The following is a 25,477-nucleotide window of genomic DNA, read 5'->3' as shown; positions in this document are numbered from 1 at the left end:
CTGGTTTCGAACTCCTGGGCTCAAGTGATCCTCCTGCCTCAACCTCCCAAAATGCTAGGATCACAGGCATGAGCCAGTGTGCCCGGCTCATAGTTTTTTTTAAACAATCAAATTAAGAGCTTGTATTGGTTAGGGCAACATTAGCTGCTGTAATCATCTCCCACATTTCAGGAGTTTAACATGAAGGAAGTTTATTTCTTGCCCTTGTAACAGTCAATGCAAGTGTTTCTGGTTGTAACTGGCTTTCCTCTACAAGGTAATTTAGGGATCTACATGCCTTGTCTCTGTCACTCTGCTATACTCTGGAGCATGCATCTTCAAATGGGGGCAGTATCATGCCCAAGGGGGCAAAGATCTTGGAGGCTGAAAAATCTTATATTTTGATGCATAAATCACAGACATCTACATGGTACATAAGCAGATATAGAGTATATCTGTGGTGTGAAAATGTCATGGAGGAAAGTGATTAGGAAAAAAAATGTCTAAAAAGGTCCCTTAGGAGGGCAACAATGAAGAAAAGGTGGAGAAACACTGCCACAGGCCTATGAGGACTCTTCATTCAGGTGGAAGGGAAACAGAAGATGGAGAAGGCTCACCCGCTTCTTAACCACCTTGACCCAAAAGCGACACAGGTTACTTGGCCCACATTTCATTGGAGAGAACTAGTCAGGGAGTTCCACCTTGCTGCAGGAGGAGCTCGGAAATGTAGTCTCTGGCTGGCCACACTTCAGAGTACCTCTAAGTGAAGACTCTTAGCCAAAGAAGGGAGAGCATCAATTTTGGAGGATGGTTGGCCTCCCAATACAGGAATCAACCAATGTTGTCTTAAAGGACGAGGTACTACATATTTTGGGCTTGCAGCCATGGTATCTATTGTAACTACTAAACTCTGCTCATTGCAGCTAAAAGCAGCTGTAGATAATACTGAAATGAATGGGTGTGGCTATGTTCTAATAAAGCTTTATTTACATAAACAGGCAGCTGATTGGCCTGCAGGCTGTAGTTGTCCAGCCCCTGAGTATCCATTCTGGAGCCTTTCAGTTGTCCCCATTACCTCTCCTTCTTGGGACCTAACCCGCATTTCCTTTATTCCAGTGCCTAACTGGAGCCTAGAGCTTCCTCTCAACTGAATAAAAGTTTTGTCTTGGCTGTTTCACTGAAAACAGTGGAATATGACCCTGTACCAAGTGAAGTGACCCTTTCCCAAGACTGCAGAAAAGAAAGAAATTTTGTCTGTGTCAGTCCAGTGTTAGCTGTCCCCACAGCCACCCAACATGGTAGGGGTAGAGTGCCTGGCACTCAGTAGTAAGTGCTCAGAAATTTCCTGTATTCAGTGTTGAGCATTGGCTTAAAACTACCTGCATTCAGTGAAATAAGACCTTGGAGAATATGGACCTCTATTTCTTGTAGCATTAGAGTGGATTATTATTCAATGGTTAACACTAGTATTTACAAAGAACTTTGTTTTTTTTGTTTTTTTGGTTTTTTTGGAGACAGAGTCTCGTCCTGTCACTCAGGCTAGAGTGTAGTGGTGCGATCTCGGCTCACTGCAGCTTCCAAGCGATTCTCCTGCCTCAGCCTCCCGAGTAGCTGGGATTACAGGCGCCTGCCACCACGCCCAGCTAATTTTTGTATTTTTAGTAGAGACAGGGTTTCGCCATGCTGGCCAGGCTGGTCTTGAAACTCCTGACCTCAGGTGATCCGCCTGCCTCGGCCTCCTGACGTTCTGGGATTACAGGCGTGAGCCACTGCACCTAGCCTAGAACTTTTAATAACATGACAAAATGCTTATTTTATAAGCAGGATTCAAAATTATGTATACAATATAATCTCAACTATATCTTAAAAAGTTCAGCAAAAAAAAATTCTCAACAAGTGATGGAGTTTTTCTTCTTTTTATTTTGTATCTGTTTTCTAAAATTTTTACAGTGAACATGTTTTATATGTGGAGAAGAATGTTATTTTAAAAATTATTGAGGTCTGGGAGCTAACGCTTGTAATCCCAGCACTTCAGGAGGTCAAGGCAGGAGGCTTGCTTGAGCCCAGGAGTTCAAGAGCAGCCTGGGCAACAAAATGAGACCCTGTGTCTATGAATTTTTTTTTAATTAGCCAGGGATGATGGTGCGCACCTCTAGTCCCAGCTTCTTGGGAGGTTGAGGTGGGAGGATTGCTTGAGCCTGGGAGGTTGAGGCTGCAGCAAGCCATGGTCATGCCACTGCACTCCAGCCTGGGCAACAGAGCAAGACTCTGCCTCAAAACAAACAAACAAAAACTACTGAGGAGGAAATTAGTGCTGAGTGAGGGTATAATTATCCAACAGGTTCTTCCTTCCTGCTTCACAGACAAAACTAATTCACTGAGACCACAGTATTGCAGTAGACAAAGAGTTTAAGGCAGAGCCAGCCAAGCAGAAAGACTGGAGTTATTACTCAAATTGGTCTCCCAGAGAACTCAGAGGCTAGGGTGTTCTATGGATAATTTTGTGGACAGGGGAATGGGTGCTGCTGATTGGTGAGGGTTGAAATCATAGGGCTGTGGAAAATGGTACTTGTGCGCTGAGTCAGCCTCTACATTAGGGGGCCACAGGACAGGTTGTCATGAGTCCCAGGTCCTGGTAGAGTCAGTTGGTTGCCAGAATGCAAAAGTCTGAAAAGCATCTCAAAAGACCCATCTTAGGTTCTACAGTAGTGATGTTATCTTTAGGAGCAATTGGGGAAGTCACAAATCTTGTGACCTCTGGCCACATGACTCCTGAGCAGTAAGGGATTATAGAAAGGCAAGCTAGGAGACAAGGCTGGTTATCCTTTAGCTACACCTACATTTTAGCAGAATTCAGGCCCCTCCCATAATCCTAATCTTGTGGCCTTTGATTACTATTACAAAGGCCATTTTGGTCCCTGAGCAAGGAGGGGGTTCATTTCAGGGAGGGACTGTTATCATCCTTGCTTCAAAGTTAGAACGATAAACTAAATTCCTCCCATGGTTAGCTTGGTCTACACCCAGGAATGAGGGAGGACAGCTGGCTTGCGGAGATAGAGGCAAGATGGAGTCAGCCATGCTAGACTCCTCTCACTGTCATAATCTTTGCAAAGGTGTTTTCAAGAGTATTAATGAAGGTGTCTGCCTGCTTGTGCACACGTAAGCATGCACCTGAAAATGCCATCCAAAATTTTGTTAGAACAAAGTCACTGTGAGGCAACCCCCTTCATCTATCCTCCCCAAGTTAGAAAAGCTTCTTTGGATAGTGACCAGGAAGGGTTCTGAACTGCTTCTGCACTGAGGCATTCTTCTCATATCTTAGTAATGAGACCCTCACCTAGATTTTCTTTCCACTGAGGCAGACCGGCCTCTCTGGATGAATCATCAAGATTAGCAATGCGGGGAGGAGGCGGTGTACGCTTGGGGTTAACTGCATGCCAGAGTCATTGGTCATCATAGCCACTTCCCCAGACCCATGGACTTTCTTGACTTTGGGGGAGAAATGAAATAGCTTGTGACTCGAAATGCCATTTGTGTAGACCCATTAGCGAGGCAGCCTGACGTCCAGGTGCCCCCACCCCCAGTGGAGCAGAGAACAACTCATTCTGCAGGAGGAACCAAATCTGAGATCATCCCAAAACAGCCTCTTATTTTCTAGGCCTCCCTTGGGTCCTCACGTGTATCTTCCAGGTACCGTGAGGATAGGTGTGGGTGTCCTCTCCCCTGAAAGGAGAACACCCCCACCCAAGTCCTTCCTGTTCAGCTCTGCCTGTGTTTCTGCTGATGATGTCCTTCTTGAGCCTTGAGCTGTCTGCACACTGGTCCCAGCCTGTGCCTTCCACACTGCTCAGACCTGCAGCGTTCTCCAGCCCTCAGCTACTTTGCTATGACGTCGAGGGGTGGCAGGGTGGCGGGGGGGGGGGGGGGTTCCTCTCCCCAACCCTGACCCAGGGGTCCCACCTGGTCTCTTGAAGGACATCAGCTGCTGGAAGACAGCCCAATGGCCCCCCTTCATTTGACCTCCTTTGTCTCTACTCCAGGAGCTCCCTCTTAGCTCCAAGTTAGGTTAGGGTGACCTCGTCACAGCCTCTTTGCCTCTACCCCTGCTTCTGTGTTCTGAGCGCCGATCCTAGAGCCTTTCTCTTTCATCCCAACGTGCGTACTCTAGACCTGGATGTGCCACGTGTAAGGATCACACTCCAGCAGGCACGAGGCATTAGAAAGTCCTTGGTGTGTGCTTCTGTGAGCACCCAGACTTCTTAGTGTGACTTGTGAGGCCCTGCATCAGGGTTTGTCAACCTTAGTGCTATTGATATGTGGAACTAGAGAATTCTGTCTTGAAAGGGACCGTCCTGCACATTGTAAGATGTTTAGCAGCATCCCTGCCCACCAGGTGCCAATAGCACTTCCCTAGTCGTGAAACAGAAATGTCTCTAGACACTGCCAAATGTCCTCTGGAAGGCAAAATCACTCCAGGTGGAGACCACTACCCTCCATAATGGAGACCCCCTCCTACCACGCTGCCTCATCCCACCAACTGCACACCTGCCACACGCACGCTCATCCCTACCAGGGTCACTGCATTCACTGTCCCCACTGCTCTGAACGTTCTCTCCTCACATCTTCATGCTCTGCTTATTTAGGTCTCAGCTCAACTGACACCTCCTTACCTTGGCCTTTCCTAAGCTCCCTATGCAGCCAACCCATTCGCTCCATCCAGTGCATACTTCTGTTTTGTTTTAAAATCACGTTTAGAATCTCTGACCTTGTTCCTACCGCTTTCCTCCTGGTTTTCACTGTCCCAGCCACACCTTTCTAATTCCTCAGTCACATCCGGCGTGTACCCACCAACAGGGTTCTTGCTGTTCCTCCTCCTAGAATGCTCTTTCCCCAGATCTCATTGTTCTTGTTCCTTCAGGCCTTTGCTCAGATGTCACCTTCTCAGAGAGGGCTTCCCTGGCTATTTCCTATTTCATTTTTTCCCGTAGCATCTACAGCCATCTAATACACTATACACTTTAATTATAATGATTTTTATTTTCTGTTTCTCCCTATTAAAATGAAATCTCCATGAGGGCAGGGAGTTTTGTCTTCTTTGTTCGCTGTTGCATGGCAGTCACGGAGAACAATGCCTCGCGTTGAGGCACTCGGCCAGTATTTTTTTAGATGCATGAGCTTAATTTTGCAAGGCTTGCTGGGACCTCTGCCCTAGTTTAACTGTGCACATTTGAACGCATCGGGTGAGCTTGGCTTCTTGTTGTAAAACAAGGGATTTATGTTGATGAAGAGTTCTGTCAGGGTAGACTCATACTCTAAAGCATGTTTTCTTGTGAATAGAGATGTTTACAAAGCACAAAGCAGTGAATTTGCTAATAGTTCTTTTTATTGGCATCAGCTAGAGTTCTGAATTTAGCTGAAGCTTATACTTACCATGCCGTGGTAGAGGTTTTCATTTCCTAATATGTACATGCACTTGTCTAAAAGTAATTAGTCTTCAATTATGAGCCACAAGAGGTCAGGACCACCACTATGGCACCTCTCCAGAAGGGGCCCTGCCTGATAAGCGCAAAAAAAACCCTTTAGGGCCGTACCTCCGGCTGTTCCCTGTTTCCTGGGATCTTGTTTATTTCTCATCTCTCCTGGATCCCGGCTTATTCCTTTGCTTTTTGTCTTACTAGGCTCTCATCCTTGTCTCAAAATCCCTGTCCTTACCTCCATGATCCATGAAGACCATGGCTGTCAGAAGGCAGCGTAGAAGTGAATCTGCAGCACCTCCCGACTTGGAGCCCAGGAAGTCCTGAATATGACCAGGAGAGTTCCCAAGGCCCACATCTCCTAACATGTTGAAATCCAAGGTCTTTCAAGGAAGCCCCACCACATATGCCTTCAGGGACCTGGCCAACCCTGCCAGCCTCTCCCATAGATTCTCCCTCATATGGTCACAGTGCCAGAAATCCCGACCCCTGGGGCTCAGTGAAGGCCCTTGGGTCTTCAAGGGAATTCCCTGTTCTGGGGCCCACATCCCAGGAGAGGGCACAACTTGAGCATGTTTGCATCCTGTTAAGGGTTACTGGGAAGGCTCAGATTTACAGGAGACAGATGGAGAGGGGCTGGTGGGAGAGTTAGGATGTTGCAGAGAAGACCCCTTTTCCCGCTTATGTAATCGCTCCAAGGAAAGAGAGAGAAACAGAGAGAGAGAGATGGAGCTTAGCAAGTGAGTTCCTGGCTGCTTGTCATATGAAGAAAACTGATGTGAACGACACTTTCCTCCTCTGCTTCCTGCCCTGCTTTTTTGTTCTTTGTATCGTGAATAATATGAATACAGGAGCCTCATACTTAGAGTTATTTTTACAAGGTCTCCTCTCTGCTTCAGATGACTCAGAGCCAGAGCCTTCTCTTGAAGACGTTCCTTGGGAAGCACCAGAGAGGTGCCGAACCCCAGGCAATCTCAGGGTCACAAGTGGGTGTCCTGGAAGTGTGGTCTGGAAGGAAAGCCTTATTGAAGGCAAGCCTTCTGCTGGTTCCCCTCGCTGCCCAGCCAGCCCTGCCTTTCTCTCGCCATCTTTTCCTGCTTCAGCAAAAACAATCAGGCCCACTTGCCAGTCTGGAGATGAGCAGAGGGCACTGCCCCAGGGTCGAGGCTGCAAGCTGTGGGTAGATGAGGGGAATCTGTAGGCCCCAAAAGGCTGGATGCTCTAGTCTGAAGGCAAGAAAACTATTTGGGCAACCAGGCACTGAAGGAGAAGGAAGATTGGTAGAACCTATTTCGTGTCTGTCTCCCACACTGCCCTCTGTCTCCCACACTGCCCTTGTGTTCCTGGAGAGTGGGGACTGCCTCTGACTGTTCTTCCAAACATGACGCCCAGCACTAAGACCCAGTGCATGTGTGTGGAGTCGATGAATTAATGAAAGGGAAGCCCCTTTCCATGGGTAAAGCCAAATTACCTGGATGCGAGTACAACACAAACCCGCGTGCCCGAGGAGGATGGAGCATCTGTATCTGCTCCCGAAGGTGCGGATGCCCAGACCTCGGCACACCCAGCACCAGCATTGTCTGCTTCGACCCATCATAACCACTCTGAGAGGCCACGGAGGTTGTTTCCATTTTACAGAGGGGAATGCCGAGGGTCAGAGAGATTGGGTGGTGTGCCTGTTGTGCACTTAGTAAGCGGCAGAAGAGGATTCTTCTGCCCCACTTCTACCGACTCCATGATCCAGTGCTGCCTTGAATCCTCAGAAACTCCAAAGTAGGGGCTTCCTGCTTCTGAGAAAGACTCCATAGCTCTCTTTTGGACACAGCTGCAGTGCCATCCTTCTGGGAGAGCCAGCCTGGAGCAAGACAGCTGGGACTCATCTATCTGCTGCCCAACAAACCTTGGAAGGAGTGTGATAGGAAGGTTCCATTCAGACCACTGTTCTCTGTGGCTCTGGGGAAAAGGCATGATGGGGGAGATGCCCTTTTTCCTCCTGTTAATCTGCCCTCATCCCTGACTCCCTTTCCTGCTGTCTTCTATCCGACCACACAGTCCCCAGCTTAAAACCAAGGTGGATGGAAAAGGCTTCACGTTGATCATGAAACTCAGAATGCATTTTCCTGTAGAAGTAGCTGGAATGCGATGCTTGGTCTGCCCATGATATATCTGAAATAGAAGAGTAATAGCATTGGCCCAGTAGAGAATTAGTATTAATGTTGATGATTTAATTAATGAATTAATAATAAGCCAGCACCCGCTCTTACTTGGAAGACGACAACAGCTCTCTCCACTCTTGTCCTCTTACAGTTTGTTCTCCACGTGAAAAGTGAATCAGACCCCATCACTCCTCTGCTCATAGCCCTCCATGATCTCTTACGCCTACAGCCTGGCCTCCTCCCTCACTGACCGCACCTGCCGGCTCCCTTCACCAAGCTCATTCCACCAAAGAGTGGAAGGACACAGCTGCTGTGTCCTCTGCCTGGGACTCTCTTCCTTCCCTGATTCACCTGGTTCAGTCAGTTCATTCAGGCCTATGCCCAGATGTCACCTCTTCAGGTAACCATGGATAGGCCCCACCCATGCTCATCATTCCTCTGACCCTTACCCTGCTTTATTTCCCTTCATAACACTCATCATATCTGCCATGACATTGCACATGTGCCTGCTTACTTGTATATTATTATTCTCCTCCACTAGAATATCAGCTCCACAAGGGCAGGGACCTTTTATTTGTTTCCTGCTGTGTTTCGAACACTAAAAGAGTACCCAGCATATAGTAGGTGCTCAATAAATATTTATAAATAAATAGATGAACGGACAGCTGAATGAGTGATATATCTCTACGCCTAACCAACAGCAGATTGTGGTTTCCATGCAGAATTTATCACACATTTCAAACATCAGTGCCATAAAGGAATTTTTTCCTTTCCTTGCCCTCGGGATTGGAAGTGCAGGGACTTCATTTTAGTAATGAGTTATAGATTTTTCTGGAAACCAGAACTTCTTATTCTGCATTTTTGGCAAAAATAGACACCTGCTTTCTTGGTGAGTAGCTTCTCAGAGTTCTGAAGGCTTCTTGGGGTTTGGCAGATGGCTGGGGGTAGGTACTCTTTGGTCTCCTTAGCCTCCTGCTACCAGTTCTGCTGAGACTGGCAGTGTTCTCTTGATTACTCTAGAGCAGGGTTTCTCCTACTAACATTTTAGACCAGATCGTTCTTTGTTGGGGACTGTCCTGTGCCTTCCAGGATGTTTAACAGCATCCCTGGCCTCTACGCATTAGATATTAGTAGAACTCCCCCAACTGTGACAACCAGCAATGTCTCTGGACATTGCCAAGTATCCCTTGAGGAGTAAAATCACTCCCTGTTGAGAACTACTGCTCTGCCGTGTTCAGAAAGCCCCACCCACAACAAAGAATTATCCAACCCACAGAGTCACAAATGCCAAAGTTTAGCTATGCTGCTCTGAGGGCTCTGTCTGATAGGACTCTCTGCATTGAGGGAAATCTTCTATTTGGTGCTGTCTAATATGGTAGCCACTAGCCACATATGGCTATTGAGCATCTTAAAATGTATAGGCCGGGGCGTGGTGGCTCATGCCTGTACTCTTAGCACTTTGGGAGGCTGAGGCAGGAGGATCACCTGAGCCCAGAAGTTAGAGGCTGCAGTGAGCTGTGAGCAAGCCACTGCACTCTAGCCTGGGTGACAGAGTGAGGCCCTGTTTCTTAAAAAAGAAAAAAAAAAAAAAAAGTAGTTAGTGCAACTGAAAAGCTGAGTTAAGTTTAATTTTAGGCTGGGTGCGGTGACTTATGCTTGTAATCCCAGCACTTTGGGAGGCAAGGCAGGCAGATTGCTTGAGCCTAGGAGTTGGAGACTAGCCTGGGCAACATGGCAAAAACCTGTCTCTGCTAAAGGAGACCCCTGGTGGCACATGCTTGTAGTCCCAGGTACTTGGAAGGTTGAGGTGGGAGGATCACTTGAGCCCAGGAGGTTGAGGCTGCAGTGAGCCCTGATCGTGCCACTGTACTCCAGCCTGGGTGACAGAGTGCGACCCTGTCTCAATAAATAAAACAGAATAATAAAATAAAGTAAATTTTAAAGTTTATTTTATTTTAATTAATATTCATTTAAATATCCACTTACAGCTAGTAGTAGCTGCCATATTGGACAGCACAGCTATAGAAAGGCCAGTGCTGCTCACACTTCAATGTACATATGAATTATCCGGGGATAGCAAAGTCCAATTCAGCAAACTTGAGGTGAGGACTGAGAGTCTATAAATTCCCAGGGATGCTAAGGCTTCAGGTCTAAAGACCACACCTTGGAGTAAGATGGTCTAAGTCTGGGACATAAAGAGCATTTTGCACATAAAACACAGAGATGATATTCCTGCTGCCTAAAAGAGCTTGTTGAAGAACACAGTGGCATAGAGTAAGGAGACAGAAAAAATATGGTCTGTGGAGTCAGACAGATACTGATTTGAATCCATTGTTAGCTCTGTGCCCTTAGCCTCTCTGAGCCTCCATCTTCTTATCTACAAATAAAAGAGATCATTTCTCCCTTGCAGTGTGATTCTGAGATAGTGCATTTAAAAGCACCAAACCCAGTGCCTGGCAGATACTTGGCACTCAGTAGGTAAATAGTATCAGTCATTATGGATTCATCCAAAGAAAAGGCATTGTTTACACAAATCGGCCCTGCATTGTAGGCTGTGTTTGGGGACCACCCATCTCAGAGTCACCCAGGATGTTCTTTTAAAAAATAGGTCCCTGGGCCCAGCCCAGACCTAATGAGTTAAAGTCTCTCTAATGGTAGGGCTCAGGAAGCTTCTTTTAAAAAAAGAAAAAATATGTATGAGGCAAAATTCACCTAACATAAAATTAACCATTGGTCATTTTTTTTTTTCATGTAAAAAATTTTTAGCTTTTATTTTATGTTCGGGGATACACGTGAAGGTTTGTTACAGAGGTAAACTTATGTCACGGGAGTTTGTTATGCAGATTATTTCATCACCCAGGAATTAAGCCCGGTACCCAATTGTAATTTTTCTGCTCCTCTCCCTCCTCCCGCCCTGCCCACTCAAGTAGATCCAGTGTCTGTTGTGTTTCCTTCTTTGTGTTCATAAGTTCTCATCATTTAGCTCCCACTTATAAGTAAGGACATGGGATGTTTGGTCTTCTGTCCCTGCGTTAGTTTGCTGAGGACAGTGGTCTCCAGCTCCACCCATGTTCCCGCAGAAGACATGATCTTGTTTTTCTTTATGGCGGCACGGCCATTTTAAAGTATACAAGTCATTGGCATTTCCTGCATTCACAATGTTGGGCAACCTCACCTCTGTCTAGTTCCAAGGCATTTTTGTCATCCCAGAAGGAAACCCTGTACCCACTCACCATTCTCCCCTCCCCAGCCCCTTGCAACCACTAACCTGCTTTCTGTTTGCATGCATTGGCTTATTCTGGATGTTCCAGATAAAAGGAACCATATAGTATGTGACCTTTTGTGTTCGACGTCTTTCACTTAACACCCTGTTTTTGAGGTTCATCCATGTCATTGCGTGTATTAGTGTTTAATTCCTTTTTATTGGTGAATAATATTCCATTGTGTGAATATAATGGATGAGTTTGGAATATAATGGATACACACGTTTGTTTATCCACTCATCAATTGATGGACATTTGGGTTCTTTCCACCTTTTTGGCTCTGTGAATAATGTTTCTGGGAACATTTGTGTGCAAGTTTCTGTTGGAGTACCCGTTTTCAGTGATGTGGGTTATATACCTAGGAGCAGAATTCCTGGGTCACATGGTAATTCCATGTTTAAATGTGTTGAGAAACCGCCTGAACTGCCCTCCCCAGTGGCTACACCATTTTCCATCCCTACTGGCAATGCATAGGGTGCCAGTGTCTCCACTTGCAGGTCAACACTTGTGATTTTGTTTTTTTGGTTATGGCCAACCTGGTGGGTGTGAAGGGAAGCTTCATTCTTCACAAGTTCCCAGGATGGTTCGTGTGGACCCAAATGTTGGAGAACCACCACTTTGATGAGAGCTCCTCTTTCGGTGAGTTCAGTCAGAGTCTCCTGCTCCCATGTCCTGGGACTCCCTGCAGCAGTGCCTTTGTTGGGCTGGGGCAGCTCATCAGGGAATTGGAATTGTTACTTCGTGTGCTGTTGTAATCGCGATTGGATCATTTATATATACACACACACACACACACACACACACACACATCTTACCCTCTCCCCTTTAGTAAGCACAACTGCGTAGAGAAGAACAGTTTGCCATTGACTTGTCCTGGGAAAGCCGAATCAGCACAGATGACCCACCCCCTGGTGTCTCCTGGGTGAGTTTCTGCAAACATCTCTACCTGTCCACCTGAGGCTGGCCTGGAAGGCCCGTTCCAACATGAAATGGCCTTGAACTCTCCTGTTTTAATAAAGTTTAATGTGGAATTTTATATTCTACTATGTAATATAGCTGGGCCTGTTTTAATTAAAAATTAAAGGATTTTACTCCAAATATTTAAGTGTGTTTCAGAAACACATCAAGTTAATCCTGTGGCCCTTAGGATGAAGGTGATAAACCCAGGTAAGGGGACAGAGGAGTGTCGGGGAGGAGGCCGTGTGGGGGAGCACTTGATGAAAGGAATAGTATTCCTCTTTAACAATGAGGGTTTTGTTTTCTTCTTCTGGAATTTCCTCAAAATTAATCTCTAGGGTGGAACACATTTAAGTGATACATTGTATATGCAAGCAAAGAGAGCAAGGTCCTACCATTAGTATAACTGCCTGCACCGCTTCAAAATTGTTCTAGGACATAAGCCAAGGTCCTCTTCTTCAAGTCATCGGTCTCAGCCTTGGCCACATATCACAGCCACCTGGCAAGCTTTACACGCTCTTGTTTAACAAGGTGTTCAACAAGAGCCCATGTGGAACCCAGGCATCCCCGGTTTCTAAAGCTCCAGGTGATTCTGATGTGCAATCAGGATTGACCGCTGTGCCAGGCCATTAGACACAACCCATGCCCTGATAGAGCTAATGGTCTGACTGGGGAGACCAACTCGTTAATCATATAATTGAGTAATTACAACTCTGATAAATGCTGTTGCCCCATTAAATTTCAAAGGGTTGGAGACACCTTCCCGAAGCTACAGCCTGACAGACGATTAGATGCTAATGAGGGGAGAGCTGCATCCCAGGCAGAGGGACTGGCACGTGCAAAGGCCCGGGGGTAGAAAAGAGCTTGGTGTGTCTGAGGACTTGAAAGACACGCTGGTTGGAGCTGTGAGCAAGGAGGGTGGGCAGCCTGAGGTTGGGTAGCAGATGGTAGCCTGTCACCCATGTTGGCCTGTGGTGAGTCCACCTTACATGCTGTCAGTGTTTGAGCTGCTCTGATATTGGTGTGAAAGGCCCAAGCTTCTGTGCTCTGGAATGAGCAGATACACGAGGGCCTGATTAAGTGATCATGGTCTGGGCAGGATCAGCTTCCTCCAGTGTGTGAAAATTATTTACTCAGCCTCCATGGAGAGAGAGGAAGGGCATCAAAAGAAGGGAGAGATTGGCCAGGCGTGGTGGCTCACACCTGTAATCCCAGCACTTTGGGAGGCTGAGGCAAGGGGATCATTTGAGGTCAGGAGTTCGAGACCAGCCTGGCCAATATGGCAAAACCTCCTCTCTCTCCTCTTAGCTGGGCATGGTGGCGCACGCCTGTAATCCCAGCTACTCAAGAGGCTAGGGCAGGAGAATTGCTTGAACCTGGGAGACAGAGGTTGCAGTGAACCGAGATCGTGCCACTGCACTGCAACCTGGGCGACAGAGTGAGACTCTATCAAAAAAAAGGAAAGATATTTGGAGAGAGAATGGGAGTTTTCCTCATATCTGAAAAGTTTCTGGGCCTCACTTGAAAATTACATCTCCTAGCATCTCCACATAGAACTCATTTGACAGAACGGTGGGTCCCTAGGTGACTGGAGCCTGGGATCTCATTGCAGTGATTCCTCTCTGCACTGTTTCTCAGATGCTCTGTGGAGCCTGTCTCACGTTTAATTCCTCTTCCTTCCCATTTTCCTCCATCCCCCTCCCCCTGCTCCTTTTTCTTCTTTTTAAAATCTGCGCCAATTTCTAATGAATTGTGGGTGGCATGGAGGGAATTCTTCACACTTCATTTGGTCCTGCTTCATAGTTTATATCCTGTGTCCCTCCCTTCCTCTGGCTGAACCCCCCGTCCCCAGTCTGGTAGACATGAGCTGTTCTTTTCTTTTCAACGGCCTTGTGGCTGCAGAGAACCCCTCTTTGATTTGGGCTTTTAGATACTGATTTAAAGTGTTTGTTTCTGCATATTAATTTCTTCCTTCCTTAAGACTCCTCATCTTCACTCTCCCTTAACTCCAACAGCAGTGTGGCGTGTGACGTGGCATTTGTCACCCCCATTGCACAGAAGGGAAACTGAGATTCTGATAGCAGTGTGGGGCTGTGGGAAGATTCTGGCCTTGCTGGGTGGCATGATGAATGTGACAGGTCCTTGGAAAGTCACCGAACCCTCCAGGGCTGCCTCTTTACTGGTCATATGGGAAGGAGATAAGATTTCTACCCCTGTAAGGAGGTAGGGGTAAAGAGGATGGGATTTGGCCCTTAAAACTCTGGCTCCACCACTCAGTTCTGTGACCTTGGGCAAGGCATCAGACCTTCCCTTCCTCCCTTGTAGAATGGTGATCCCTACAGCACCTCAGCAGGATGGTTGTAAATACTAGAGGCACTGTCTGGGAAGTCCTAGCAACATGCCTGGTCTGAATGGGATATAGTAGCTGTTCTTTGGCCTTTTTGGCCTTTGGGATATAGTAGCTGTTCCACCTCCCCTGCCATCTGGGATTCGGCTGTTTGTCCAAGAGGACCCCAATCATTATGGTGGAGCTGGAATTAGAACTAGAACCCAGGTATGCTGGCTTCAGGCCCTGAGCTCCTGGGAGGAGCTATCTGTAAGCACCCTGGTTTTGTGAGCTGGATAATCCTTGCTGTGGGTAGGCCTTTCTGTACACAGTAGAGTGGTAGTTCTCAACTGGGACTGATTTTGCAAGAGACACTTGGCAATGTCTGGAGAGTTTTTTCATTGTCTCAGCTTGGGAGGTTCTACTGATTTCTAAGGGGTGGGGGCCAGGTATCTGGATTGTTCTGGGATCTCTCAGCACAGTGACTGGGGATTTTGAAGGCACACACCAAGAAACAGCAAGTCATCAAGACCCCTGGTCAGTGACAGCTGACTCTGAGCCCTTGCAAAGCTGCCCTGCAGCGTCAGCACCGGCTGGGAAATCCTTGTGGATTCTTGTGGATATTCATATAGAGGGAGGGGCATGACTATCCCCACTCACTGGGCATAGTGCTAGCAACAGCTGCCACTTATCCAGGGCCTATTGGGAGCAGGGGCAGCATGCTCAGTGAGGGACCTATGCTCTCACTGATCTCCCTGATCAGCAAGGAAGACACTGCTAACCTCATTTCACAGAAGTGGAACAAGGCCATATGGCTTGTGAGGGGCAGGGCCAGACCTAGGGCAGAACCCAGGTCTCCTTAGCTCCAAAGCTCACACGCTATGCATGAAATTGCATGACCTTCCTTAGAAAGTAACACCCCCCCGTGAGGCTTCTCCAGCAATAATTTTAATAGAATGCTTATCCACATCCCTATGTCAGCATTGGCCACCTAATTTTGCCACCAGCCAGACTGAATTTACCACTGTTGCAGAAAACGAGTAGATAAGAATCTTAAAACTTATCATACATTGGGAGGGAGGGCAAGGGTGCCCCTATTTTGGATGTCTCATGCCAGTTTGGGAAGAGGAAGAATTTAGCAGTTAGGCACAGTATGTTCCTAATTTGCCCTAGAAAACTTCTTGGGTGCTTTTGGGAAAAACCCGTACAACTTTTTTTTTTTTTTTTCTTTTTTTGAGACAGAGTCTCGCTCTGTCACCCAGGCTGGAGTGCAGTGGCGTGATCTCGGCTCACTGCAGCCTCCACCTCCCAAGTTCAAGTGGTCCTCCCACCTCAGCCTCCCAAGTAGCTGGGACTACAAACACAAGCCACTACACCTGGCTAATTTTTGTATTTTTTTTGTAGAGACAGGGTTTCACCATGTTGCCCAGGTTTTGTCTCGAACCCTGGGCTCAAGCGATCCACCCACCTTGGCCTTCCAAAATGCTGGGATTACAGGTGTGACCCACTGTACGCAGCCAAATCTGTACATCTTTAATGCCTGTCTTGAATGCCACAGTGGTTGGAGCACAGTGTGAAGTTAAGAAACAGTGCAATCCTGATTAAGAGCCTTCTCTCCTAGTTAGAGTACACCATGCTCTGTTGTGTCACAGGACCTTTGCACAGGCTACTCGGGAGACCAGCAGCACCTTTGCTCTCTGTCTTTCTCCTGCTTTCCTCTCTACTTTGCTTCAGTAATTTATTCTTAGGGTTCATATTAAAGACTAATTCCTTAAGAAAGCACTTCTGCCCCGTGTCCATGCTAGTCCACCTTCTGGCATATGCTATTATGCATTAGCTATGCTTCTTTAGGGGACCACTATTATAGTTATATCTAATTTGTTAATGTTGGTTTCCTTCTTCCACTTGATTGTAAGCTCCATGAAAGTAGGGAACACATTGGTCTCACTCAGCTCTTGTATGCCGAGTGCCTTGCATTTGTCTAGTACATGCTAGGCACCAGCCAACATTGGATGGGTGAATGGATAGTTGGACGAATGGATTGAGCTAGTTAATTTCATTTCCTTTCCCTTAACTCCAGTCAATAATCTCTTCTTAGGGAATTGTAATTATCTGTTTATATGTCTCTTTTGAGCCTCTTTGAAGAAGAACCTATCTTTAGAAGCTCTGAGTCTAGCTCCATGCCTGACATATAGTAGATGGCTAATAAAAGTTGACCATATGGTTGTCTAAGACAAACTCTTGCCCATAAGACAAGCAGTTCCAAGAGCTCATGCTGCTGCAGAGAGGACCCTAGAGAGTTATTTTCACACATAGAGGATAAGGATGGTGAATTTATTCATAGAAACAGAATGAAGTGCATTCCTGCTTCCCACCCGTGCCATGCTTAGCTCCTCGGTAAGGTCTGCTATTCAGGTTGCCAGTTACTGTACTGACTTATTTGTACATAAACAGTTATTCCCCATAACCTTCCCTTCGCCAACATTCAGAGATAATGATATACAATCTTTGTAACATTACAGATGTTGCTTCAAAAATACTCTGTTGCTATAGGAATGTTTGTGATGTGCTTATCGCTAGAATTTCATAAGCAACAAACTCCAAAATTGCAGATGATTTAACATTTGAAGCAGGGAGTGAGAGTGTATGTGTGTTTGCATTAAAAAAAAAAAAAGGCTTTGAAAAAGGAAGTTTTCTTCTGCAGAGTTATCTTCTTCTAAAGCTTAAAATAAAAACTACTTAAAAGCAGTGAATTTAGAAGAATGAGCACTTTCTCTTAAACATTCAAATGGGTGAAAATGACTTGTAATGCCTCCCTCAAGTATTAAGGAAATAGGCAGTTAAAGGTTTTTTTTGGAGCTGGCTGTCACAGACAAAGGATTTCTCATTTAAAAAAAAAAAATCATTTTATAGCATTAAATAGGAGGAATGCATACCAGCAGCCCTTTTGACATTTTGAAAATGATTTATTTTCTGAAATGTCCCAGTCCATTTTAATAGATGACTCTTTGTTCTTCTCATTCAGGGACGGAGCTTCGGGTGGGGTTGCCATAGTTAGGGTTGGGAAGTTCAGGGTGGAGGCAGACAGGGCTCCAGGAACAGCTTTCCGTGAGCCTCACACTTTGTTACCTGAACACAGCAGGTGGGTGCCACCACCTATCTCCAGACAGCATGGAGCCACACTTTCCCAAAGCTCCTGCTGTGGTTCTCCTTCCCAAAGAGAGACTCTCTGAACTAACTTTTTATAGTCCAGAGAGTGAATTTGAAATCATTTCTCTTTCTAGCCTCCCTCTCTGAACCAAGATATCAGCTAGACATCTTAGGAAAGGTGTGCAATGTGGAAGTCTCTACCATCGCAATGCTACTACTCAGCTGTGGCTCAGGAGTGGTGCTCTCTGCAAACTCTTTAGCAGTCCATGAGATAAGTTCAGAAACTGAGAGTTGGTGCTTAGTAACTTTCATGCCGATTTGACGGAATAATCTGTTGAATCAGAGAACCTAAAAGTGAGCTTGCACTTTGTATCAGTATCTTTTCATTTCCTTTTTCTAGCAGTTCATTTTTACTATATTTTATTAAAGTAGTCATCTGTAATGGTGTGGAAATTTTTTTAAAAACTGGTCCTTTGGCTGGGCGCGGTGGCTCACACCTGTAGTCTCAGCACTTTGGAAGGCCGAGGTGGGCAGATCATGAGGTCAGGAGTTCAAGACCAGCCTGGCCAACATGGTGAAGCCCCGTCTCTACTAAAAATACAAAAATTAGCCAGGTATGGTGGTGGGCACCTGTAATCCCAGCTACTTGGGAGGCTGAGGCATGAGAATTGCTTGAACCTGGGAGGCGGAGGTTGCAGTGAACCGAGATCGCGCCATTGCACTCCAGCCTGGGCAACAGAGTGAGACTCTGTCTCGGGGGGAAAAAAAAAGAAAAAACTGGTTCTTCATGACAAATGACTTGAGAAGCTCTATGCCAAGGCACCTGTAAGCTGCTGTCGCTCCCCTATAAGGAAAGTCAGCTGTTGAATGGATTTGGGAAATCGCAGCACTTAGCAAATGATGTTATAATGAGACTCAGGTCTCTCCCTGTCTCTGTCTCTGTCTCTCTCTCTCTCTCTATGTCTCTCTGTCTCTGTCTGTCTCTCTTTCTGACTGTTTCCTAAATGCAGAGACTGCATGCAGTTCATCTCCGTGGCCTCATTCCTCAGCGCCCTGCCTGGCACATTGCAGACTTTTGGAAATGTTTGTTGAATGCATGCCTGTCTGCTTTCTTGTTACCTAAGAGTAGGTGAGGACAGCCTCAGGAATTTCCCTGGGATTTCTGGTAGTGTCTTCTGCAGGATGGTGATGGAGAGCTAGGAGCAAATGATGAGGAAATGACCTTTCCTTCTTCCTTTCCCCATAGGACCAGGCCTCCTCTTCCCGTCTGTCCAGCAGCATGAAAGCAGCATGACTGGCCGACCGCAGGAGAAGCCCCCAGAACCAGGCCCCCAACTCAGCCATCTGCGGAGGTCAAGGTAAGCTCACTTTCCTTCTTCTGGAAGGCTGAGGAATTTTCATTTTGGTACATTCTGTATGCGTTTGTAATCCCTTGCTGTGTGCTAGAAGAATGAGGTTTCCTGGGATGAGGGTAGACTTAGAAAGTGCGTGTCAGCCTTACAGGTTAAAGCGTGCTCATTTTGGTTAAAGGAGAGCCCAATATGGAGCAGAAAGGACTGAGCTGAGTGTCTAGAATACAGCTCTTCTTATTCTTCCACCACTTCCTGAATCTGGGACCTTGGACAGGGTCTTTCAGGATGGGGTATCCAGGGAATTTTGAATGAAAAAATCTCTGAGACAGGATAGAATGAGAAAGACTACTCAGTCCACGACCTGAGAGTCCCAGTACCTGCCACACGGACTTCCGTCCCACACAGAGTCGTAAGGGGCCTTAGACAGTCAGGCCAGTTTCCAGCCAGTGTTGGACAGTTAGTTGTTAGAAAGTTCTGTCTGCTGGCCTCTGCTCTGCCATTAGGAACCGCAAAGACTTGGCTTTCAAAGACTCTTCCACATGCCTCTCTCATTTGGTTTGAAGATTTGAAGATTTGGCTGTCATGACTCCGTCTTTCCTTTTTTGGTATAAATTCTCCCTAGGGACTGGTGCCAGTCACCTTGTCCTCTCATCCCCTCCATCCTGGAAAGGGCTTTAGTTATCTCCAGTGTCTGCCTTGCTGGTTGCTCATGCAACCTGCACCATCTTCAGTAGAGAATCATTCATTCACCATTCATTCTTCAGTGGCTATTTACAGCCTCCTTTGTGACAGGCACTGTGCTAGACTCTGGAGATATCTCAGTGAAGAAGAAAGACAGGGTCTCTGTCTTTAAAGACAAAATAGGTTTAGATTCTTAGAGAGAGTTTGAAATATGCATCGAACTACTTCCGTGTGCTCCTTGTTTACATTTTTATCTCTGCAACTTTTTTCTTAGATGTCCCACAAGTGCTTGAAAAAAATCTTCAAATATTGGATATAGTTTTCTATATACCATCATTGAAAAATAAGTTAGTTTCTTGTGCAGCTCAAATCATCTATAGTATATCCTTTTCTGATTTTGTCTGATTATCTATCAATTATTGAGAGAGGTGTTTTAGTTAAAGCCTCCCACTGGATTTGTCAGTTGCTCCTTGGCAATGCTGAAATTTTTGCTTTATATGTTTTGAAGCAATGCTGTTTGGTGCATAGATGTTTAGAACTGGTGTATTTTATTGATGAATTGGGATTTATTTCTACCATCTTTATATACATTTAATTTTTTCTGCTCTTTCTTTTAGGTTGAGGTATTTCCCCCCCTCATTCCATTTTCCATCATCTTATTTGGAATTTACACACTCTATGTCTGTTATTTCTGGGGTTACCCAGCTAACTACCTGGATAGATGATAGATAGATAGATAGATAGATAGATAGATAGATAGATAGATAGATAGATAGAAAGAAAAAACACTCTATGTGTGTTTTTTCAGGGGTTATCCAGCTAGCTGGATATGTATATGTAGATAGATAGATAGATAGATACATAGATAGATAGATAGATAGATAGATAGATAGATAGATAGATAGATAGATAGACAGACAGACAGATAGTTTTAGAGACAGGGTCTTGCTCTGTTGCCCAGGCTAGCTTCAAACTCCTGGGCTTAAGTGATACTCTCACCTCAGGCTCCCAAGTAGCTACCTTAACTTTTTTTGTTTGTTTACTTGTTTGTTTTGTTTTGTTTTGTTTTTGAGACAGAATCTCTCTCTCTCCCAGTCCGAGGTACAGTGGCACAGTCTCGGCTTACTGCAACCTGCACCTCCTGGGCTCAAGCAATTCTCCTGCCTCAGCCTCCCAAGTAGCTGGAACTACAGGCGTTCACTATCATGCCTGGCTAGTTTTTGTATTTTTAGTAGAGATGGGATTTCACCATGTTGGCCAGGCTGGTCTCAAATTCCTGACCTCACGTGATCCGCCCATCTCGGCCTCTCAAAGTGCTGGAATTACAGGCATGAGACGCTGTGCCCGACCAATTTTTGTATTTTAAGTAGAAATGGGGTTTTACCCTGTTGACCAGGCTGGTCTTAAACTCCTGACCTCCAGTGATCCACCCACTTCAGCCTCCCAAAGTGCTGGCATTACAGGCGTGAGTCACCGCCCTCAAACCTATTTTACACTTTTCATCTCTTCGTCTCTCTGTGCTGAACTCTGAATAATTTATTCAAATCTATCTTCTGGCTGGGGGAATGGGTCATGCCTGTAATCCCAGCACTTTGGGAGGCCGAGGCAGGTGGATCACCTGAAATCAGAAGTTCAAGACCAGCCTGGCCAACATGGTGAAACCCCATCTCTACTAAAATTACAAAAATTAGCCTGGTGTGGTGGCGTGCACCTGTAATCCCAGCTACTCTGGAGGCTGAGGCACAAGAGTCACTTGAACCCTGGAGGTGGAGGTTGCTGTGAGCTGAGATCACACCACTGCACTCCAGCCTGGGCGACAGAGCCAGATTTTGTCTCAAAAAACAAAAAAAACTATCTTCTATTTAACTAATATATTATGTGTGTTAAAGGCTGTTTAACCCATTCATTGGATTTTTTTCTTTTTGCTTTCTTTATTTGTCATTTCTAGAAGTTCTGTTTGGTGATTTTTGTGGTCTCTCATTTCTTGCTCATATTTGAAGATGTTTATTTCTTTAAAATATTAAATTTGGTATTTAGAAATTTTATAATTTTGTGTCTTGTAATTCCCAAATCTGAAGTCTTTGTAGGTCTGGTTCTGCCACTTGCCGTTTCTGCTGGCTGGTGTTCGTAATGCCTTATTTCCTGTGAATTGCTCATTTTTTCTTGGCACTTTATCTTTGGGAATTATCTGAGGTGTGGGTTGAGTTGTCTTTGCCAGAGAGGATTTGCGTTAACTTCTGCTAGTTGTCTGGTGGGCACTACCAACAAAAATCACTTTAAATTAATTTTCTAGTTAAGGCTTTTCTGGCTACCCAAGTAATATACTTCAGGCTACAAACCTGTGTGAAGTCCAGCTATGGTTACACATTTTCAGGAGAGAGTTTTTCCCCCCATTCCCTGCTCAGCCCAAGGTCCAGTTTTCTTGCAGTCTCTTTCTGTGTTGTGCATTTATTTCTCATTCACCAAGTCGAATGAATTTTGTGGAGTAGGGCCATTTGAAGTCCCGACTTTGTGGAGGGGTCTCCCTAGGCTGTTAACCCTGTGCTGCTGTCATTGGGAAACTTAAAATCTCCAGGTTTCAGCAGAAACCCTCAGGGCAAAAGCCAGCTTTGATGCCAGCTCACCTCCCAAGGTTCCTGCTTTGGGTTTGTTTTGGTCTTTTCGTTTGTACTATCTCAGCACTGTGTATTCAGTCTTCATGTCTAAAATTGTATCCAGCATATTAGTTCTTTCCATTAGGAGGGGCAGGTAAGGTATCTGGTCTGCCATCTTGCCAAAACTATATCTTTTTCTTCTCCACAATAGTCCTGTTGGGCAGGAATTTCTATTTCTTCACAGAAGAGTGACCTGAAGCTCAGATAGGGTATAGCCATAGGCCTAGCAGGTGAAAGGCTGGGAGAGAATATGTCCCACTCCTCTTCTCTCTCCCCACCTTCCCTCTCCCCAAGGTAACTGTTGACCGTTGGCGAGGACAAACTTTAGTCTCACAAAGAATATGAGTTGCTACGAAAATGTTTTAACTAGCTGAACAGCTTTGTATACTTTGTTTATGAATCTATTGTTTATCTTCCTTGAGGGAGGAAATGGCTTCTGCATATTTTGTGGTTTGTCTGGCAGTCACCAGCAGCTCTCCTGCTTCATTCCCATTCTTCAGAAAGTCTTCTGAACCTGAAGCCAGATCCCATGGGCTTCTCATCCAGACCCTGGCTTCCTTTCCTCCTTATGCTACTTTCTCCTTCTTCTCACCTTCTTCGCTTCCCTCTGCCTCTTCTTCCTTTTCCCCTCTCCCCATCCTTCCTGCAACTGGTTTTTCTTTTTCATGGTGGTGTGCCTTTCATTGGAGGGGAGTCTACAGAGCCAGTGGTTTGGCTTTTGGGCTTTGAGGGGCAGGGAGAAAGAGCTGAGTTTGAACCTAGCTCTGCCACTTAATAAATGAATCTCTCTAAGCTTCCGTTTCTTCATTGGTCACATGGGGACAGTGGATAGAGCTGTTCAAGGACTTAATGAAACGATGCCTGTAGAGCTTGTAACACAGAGCTTGGACATCATCAGCACTTGGTCAGTGGTGGTTCATATAACTATGACTGAGAACAGACCACTTCAAGGCCAGTGCTCTTGCTGGTGATGCTTTTAAATTGACAAAGCCGGTTTATAAAATAGGGTGAAAATGGAGGCAGAAATCTAATGTAAGTGTGGGGATCCCGGCCTCGCTATGTTGTTCTTTGAACTGTGGTGTTTTTAAAAATAATCTGAGGGAAGATAGAACACACTGGTCTGGCCAGTGTTTGTGGAAGATGTAAACCAGGGGTTCTGAAAATGGGGCCTAGACCTCTAGACTCCAGATCTTGGCCTTCCTGATGAGCTGTGCCCTGTGTCCTGGTACCGCGGTGGGGCTGGGGCTGTGTGGATTCACTGTGGAGGTTCCCCTTGCAGGGCCCCCAGATCAAGGGATTGCATTACTACTCTGAGGACGCATTTTCAGCAGTGGTGGGGCTGGGGGAGAAGGGTCGTCAATGTCCTTTAGCTCTATTCTTACACCTGTCATGAGACTTCACTTTTAACGCCCTCTTCTAATAAATGCCTTTATATTACACCTAGACATGTGTTGTTTCCTGATTTGATATCTATCAGGCAACAAGTCTTTTTTCAAAGCCTGCTATTTATAGTGACTCTGGGCTTTGTACAGTGGGCAAGTACTATAAAAGAATGCATAAAGTTGCTGTGAATCTAAAACTACTCTAAAATTAAAGTCCGTTAATCACAAGAGGACTTTATAACCAAAAAAAACGCATAAAGTCTAAAACATCTTCATAAGATCGTTAGGTACTCAGAGTGGATATCCAAGAGGGAAAAGCACGGTGCCCTTGAATGGTCAGGGAGGGCTTCCTGGATGAGGCTGGATGATGATTTGAGCTGGTCTTATGGGGCAGCCAAGGTGAGCTGCTGGAGAAGGAGCCTCATGCATCCTGGGTGTAGAAGTGGTAGGAACTGGGGTTTAGAAAGCCCCACAGATGGCCTTGTGTTCCCTCTTGGAGCGCCATCTCCCATTATCAAAAGCGCTCAGAAGTCCTGCAGCTGACATTTGACAACAGGTTTCCCAAGTGTGTTTGACTACTCATAGCTGATGAGCATGGAGGTCTTGAATGGGTTTCCACATGGCTTCTGTCTCTTTGACTAATGCTTCAGCTCATCTGGGCTACCACCTCACTTCTGTAAAACAGGGATTGTTCAGCCTCTTGGGAGCACCAAAACATTATTTGAAGTTCACCTCTTATCTTTTTCCAAGCATTGCTCAAATATTTAGAAGGGTGAAGGTTTCTAGGGGGACTAAGCAGGGACATTGTTAGAGTTAGGGAGGGGGCTTCTTTGTTATCCCAGTCTCCCAAGATGATTGGGCATTTCCAACCCAGCCGAGTGGCCAAGCCTGTTTGCCTGGAGTTAAATGCCCAGCCCTACCCCACCCCTCGTCCCCCGCAGCAAACCTCAAAGTCTGTTAACAGCCTCTGTCCTGATCATGATTCATCCTTCCTGCCCCTTCTGTATTCTGGTTACTCAGAGCTGTGAACCAAGATTGATTACTAATGCCATCTAACTGACCTTGCCCATGGAGAGCTTACCTGGTAGATTAAACATTCTTCATCAGATGACACCTCAGGTTGAGTTCTGTTGTCGGCTAGCTCTGTACAGTGCAACAAGGGATTGTCCTAGATGCAGATGGAGACCCTTTTCAGGACCAGGAAGCCAGGGGACACATTATCTGAGGAGTTTGGGGTGCCAGGGTTATTGCGGGTATAGAGGCAGGAGGTGCCCCAGGCCAAGAGCTCTGTGCTTAAAGAGCCACAGAAAAGCGGTGGAAATGTGCTCTACATCAAATCTTCACATGCTGCCCTGGAGATTGGCTATCAGCCCCTTCTGACTGTTGGGTGGAACCCTTCTAAAAATATTTCAGTATTTATTATGCCAGTCATATCCATTATTCTATTTTTTTAAATTACAACATTAAGACCGGGCGCCGTGGCTCACACCTGTAATCCCAGCACTTTGGGAGTCTGAAGCAGGCAGATCATGAGATCAGGAGTTTGAGACCAGCCTGGCCAATATGGCAAAATCATGTCTCTACTAAAATACAAAAAAAAAATTAACCGGGCATGGTGGTACATACCTATAATCACAGCTACTCAGAAAGCTGAGGCAGGAGAATTGCTTGAACCCAGGAGGCGGAAGTCGCAGTGAGCTGAGATCGCACCACTGCACTCCAGCCTAGGAGACAGAGCGAGACTCCGTCTCAAAAAAAAAAAAAAAAAAAATATATATATATATATCTCTCTCTCTCTAGAGCTTGAGTTCACTCTAATTCCTACCCCTGCTCACTCTCTTCCCTTTCCCAAAATATGGCAGAACTGAGACTGAAATCCATATATCCTGACTTCTAGCACTGTTTCCCTGAAAGGCTCAGATCCTTAGGGATCAGATGTCATTGGTGGGAAACCCTACTATCTTAATATCCTGGCCCAAGATTGTTCAGTGTCCTGGACAGGCCAGGCAGGGTCTCAGGAGGTTCGTCCAACAGAGGCTTGGGGCTCCTCAGGTCCAACTTTATTCTGCAGAAGCTGAGTCTGAGGTGCAGGGAGGGGAAGTC

General features: G+C 45.9%; 1 protein-coding gene across 2 annotated transcripts in view; it reads left to right on the top strand.

The window, feature by feature from the left end:
• Nucleotides 1-25,477, top strand: part of TRERF1 (transcriptional regulating factor 1) — a 246,761-nt gene that overhangs the window by 154,742 nt on the left and 66,542 nt on the right. For both annotated transcript variants that reach the window (XM_011986720.1, XM_011986719.1), the window contains exon 4: nt 18,552-18,663. The gene's annotated coding sequence lies outside the window, so the exon portion shown is untranslated. The remainder of the gene's footprint in view (nt 1-18,551; nt 18,664-25,477) is intronic.

This window comes from Mandrillus leucophaeus, unplaced genomic scaffold, assembly GCF_000951045.1.
Source record: "Mandrillus leucophaeus isolate KB7577 unplaced genomic scaffold, Mleu.le_1.0 Scaffold3, whole genome shotgun sequence".
NCBI classification, from domain to species: domain Eukaryota; kingdom Metazoa; phylum Chordata; class Mammalia; order Primates; family Cercopithecidae; genus Mandrillus; species Mandrillus leucophaeus.
This window is presented reverse-complemented; position numbering and strand designations above follow the sequence as displayed.